The sequence below is a fragment of the Sinocyclocheilus rhinocerous genome, unplaced genomic scaffold, assembly GCF_001515625.1.
Source record: "Sinocyclocheilus rhinocerous isolate Xijiao unplaced genomic scaffold, SAMN03320098_v1.1 scaffold1204, whole genome shotgun sequence".
Lineage (NCBI taxonomy): Eukaryota > Metazoa > Chordata > Actinopteri > Cypriniformes > Cyprinidae > Sinocyclocheilus > Sinocyclocheilus rhinocerous.
This window is the reverse complement of record NW_015654935.1, coordinates 615,362-619,549: the sequence shown is the minus strand read 5'-3', so window position 1 is coordinate 619,549 and position 4,188 is coordinate 615,362.

The window sequence follows — 4,188 nt, the reverse complement described above, 5'->3', positions numbered from 1 at the left end:
GGAATCACAAAAATTGGGGTTTTTTTTTTTTTTTTTTTTAAACAAACAAGATTTGTCATAATTACAACAGAAAATACAGGAGGAAATAATATATAGTTTATAGAAGGGCTCTTTGAATAGTTTGTTGAACAGTGTGAGGCCTTCAAGTCAAAAAGTTTAAGAACCCACTGTGTTTCTTGGCTAAAATGGTTGTCGGTTGTTAGGTTTACTTTCAGTCTTCTGAGCTGCCCCATTTATTACTGATAAATTGAAATGTTTTACTTTCAGGGTTTTGTTTTTTTTCTCTGACTTAGCAGTTAAACTTTGTGTCAAATGGTCATGATCAGTATTTGTTTTGACTGGTTACTGAAGTTTAAATCAGAGTTGGGTTTAAGATCCTTGCCATCAAATAAATTTGATGTCTCAGGATGTGATCGTTGTGGCCCGTATGATCTTCAGGGTCACAGATCAAGCTGCTCTGGTTTCCTCAGTAAAAGTCAGACCAACAGATAATTAAAAACGTTCCCACTAAGGGTGCATGTGACATATGGAACACATCTTTCATGGGCCAAGTGACTTGTCCAAATTCCACATTATTACAGAAAGAAATAAAAGCGACATTTAGTGGAACCAAATTTTTCATTGAGCTTCTAGCGAAACGACTTGGCACCACATCAAACAAGCAATATTCGGTGGCAGAGAAAATAAATTCAAAACAAGATGCAGAATTTAGGATACAGGACTTTTATTTGAAAAACGTGCCTATTGAGGTTTTTCATGCCTGCGTAGTTCCTGTTAATTGTTTCTTTTAAGAATCTGGGTCGGCTGGGAGTTATCAGACATTTGTTGCATCAGTATCATAAACAATCTTAGCTAAAATGATGTAAATGTTGATGATGCTGTAGTCATCGCTCTATACACATTGCAAAGTGCACATTGTAAAAGATTCTGTTATATACAAGTGTATATATTATTATGACTTCTAAACAATCTGGTGCTTGACATGTGCTTCTATTCTCAGTTAGATGACGCTAATATTAATGTCTGTCTGGAATATAAAAACATGGAGGATTTTATGTGTCACAGCCAGAGTTTATCAGTTCTTGGCAAAACAAAAGTTCAAGAAATCTTTATAAAGGAACAGAAAATGTGGAAGAGAGAGTATTTTTGGATGGTTTATTTCAAACATCACTGAAATAGAAATAGAAAGCGACATCTGTAGAATAGAAAGTATTTGGACCCTTAACCATTTTTTTAAGTTCTCTGTGATCTTTTTTTGAATCTCGGGCAATTGTCCTCTTGCTGATGGTTATTCAGTTTGAATAATAAGCTAAATGTTGGCTGTGAAAATGTTACCAAAGAAGCCAGGGTAAAAGCTAGAGTAAAATAAATTCTAAAAATGACAAATATGTGATTTGACTCAGGAAGAGGATGCTATATCAAACTATTGTAAAAAAGTTTGTCTCTCAAAATTCACTAATATGATCCTCAGGGGGAAAGAAAAGAAGAGAATGGTCATTCTGAAGGGCTTCAGTAGCTGAGGCCAAAGTAAAAGTGCACTAGTTTGTCATATAAAGAGCTCTACAGAACACAAGAGGATAGATGAAGCTGTTATTTAAGAACCATATTAAGCACATCTGGAGTTTGCCAATAATGTATAATAGTAAACCAGAAAGAAAGGAGTTTGTAGTCAGATGGTCAGACTTGGATTAAGCTTTAAATCAAATTTCAAAGCAAGATGTGTGGTGCAAATCAAATGCTGTCGACTAACACTAAATTTCAGGGAAAAGTTAATTTTCGCAGCAAGAATTATCACACAGGCCAAATTAAAGGAGTATTCTGGTTTCAATAGAAGTTAGGTTAGCTTGCATAACTGCAAAAAAAATATTTAGACATATCCCTCATTTTGTTCATTGTATTAGCTAAAAAAAAAAATATGAGCAAAAATAGAGGTTATGGTGAGGCACATAAAATGGAAGTGAATGGGAACATTTTTGAGGGTTTAAAATGTTGTCAATAGTTGATATTCATTCTTCTGTTAAAGCTTGTGTACTATTTGGCCAGTCAAATTGTTCTTATTTTTACAGTCATTTCTGGTAGTAAGTTGTCATAGTGACAAAGTTGTAAAACTTTTTTTTTAACCATTAAAAAAAAGTTTCAGTATTTGTAATAGAAATACCACAGAGAACCAACTTGCAATGTGAGATTTGGAATGTCAAGTTTGAGTGAAGCATTAATTAAATGTCTTAATATTTTTTTGCAAGGCATTTTATAGTTGCTGTGAGCTCACAATTTAGTACATGCAATTTCTGTCATTAATATCCAGCTTATATTTCATAAGCATCCATGCTGAATAAGCAAGAACGAAGTTAATAATACTTTGACACTGCAACAGAATTTGCCTTGCATTAAACAGGACATTGGATGATGTGTAATTTTTTTGCAGGTAGTATATATATTTTATTTTTGCACATTTAAGCTTGTGAGACCTAGTGTTTCTGGTCAGTGTGATAAAAGTATGCCTGGCTTTTTGCCTCCCAGAGCCTTAGAGGGGAATTCAGAGAATGTTTCCAGCTCTCTCATTCCTCCTGGAATGAAAGTACAATACATAGACCTTTTTTTTATCTGTGTCTGTTAGATATGAACTCTTCTCGTTGTTTACATAAAATCTTCAAAGGCAGCTGAGCCAAATATTTCAATTCTGAGAGGAGAAGCAGGTATCCATTCACTACTGTGAATGTGTGTTTTATTAGACCAGACAGGGTGGTGACAACAATCACAGAAAATCCAATACTGAACCCATTATCGTCCATGGAATCAAATCATCATGCTTTTAGTCCTGGGTTGCAAAGACAACACTATATCTAAGATTGTCGCCAACAAGACCCAAAAATGGACAGCAGAGCAACACTTCATGGGTGATGCATGTGCGCTGCTGTGATGGTTTTTATATATTTCACCAGGTTCTCTTTGAGAGTGGGCCAAACACATACTTTACATCTCAACAGCAGTAAGCTATGTAAGGAAATGTTTTGCTAGTTCTACTGTGGAACACTTTATGGTGAACAGAGAAGCAGTGGAATTCATTTTAACTTGATCTATACTTTTGAGGTGTTTTTATTTTCGGAAGATCATGCTTCTTTTATTCACACTTGCTTGTTTTATTTGCATCATCAAGATGGCACCGCACACGGCGTGTGCTTGGCTCTCCAGTGTTTGTAATGTTTTTTGTTTTTTCCTGTTTTTTGTTTCTCAAACACGATCAGTTTTACCAGGGATGAACTGCTGAACATTCGGCAGAACACACCACAAAATCTTCTACCGGATTTCGATTATTCGGACGTTTTGCTGAACGTTGTAGTTGGCGGAGCTGCGGCGCTGATCAAGCTTCAGGACGTGCAGATGGGGGAAGAGAGCCGGCGTGCTCGTGAAGCTCAGGCAGTGTGGATTTCGAACGCCGTTGCCTAGCATCCATCTGGCAAATCTCCGCTCTCTTCCCAACAAAACGGACGAACTTCTTCTGCTCTCCAGGACAAACAAGGATTTTCAAACTCTGCTGCTCTGCGTTTCACGGAAACCTGGCTGAATGACGCCATTCCGGACAGCGCGTTACATCTGCCCGGCTTTCAGCTGTTTAGAGCAGACCACGACGCAGAATCAACGGGGAAATCACGCGGCGGCGGGACATGTTTTTACATCAACGAAAGGTGGTGTACAGATGTTACAGCGTTAAAGAAGATGTGTTGTCCCGATCTAGAAGCGCTCTTCGTTAACTGCAAGCTGTTCTATTCGCCGCGGGAGTTTTGCTCGCTCATTCTCGTGAGTGTTTACATTAATCCTCAAGCGCACGTGTTACACACTGGAAAAGGAGATCAGAGTGGCAAAGAGGAATTATACTGGAAAGCTAAAGAACCAATTATTTTCCAGTGATCCTGCTTCAGTGTGGAAAGGTCTGAAAGACATAACCAATTACAAGACACCATCCCCCAGCACTGTGGAGAATCAACAACTGGCAGACAATCCGAATGAGTTTTATTGCAGGTTTGAAAAAACACCATTCACTCCTCCTGCAACCCCCCTCTCCCCCCCTCCAGCACTCCAGATCAGTGAAGATGACGTGCGTCAGGTCTTCAGAAAGAACAAGAGAAGAAAAGCACCAGGCCCAGACGGTGTGACACCAGCCTGTCTGAAAACCTGTGCTGACCAGCT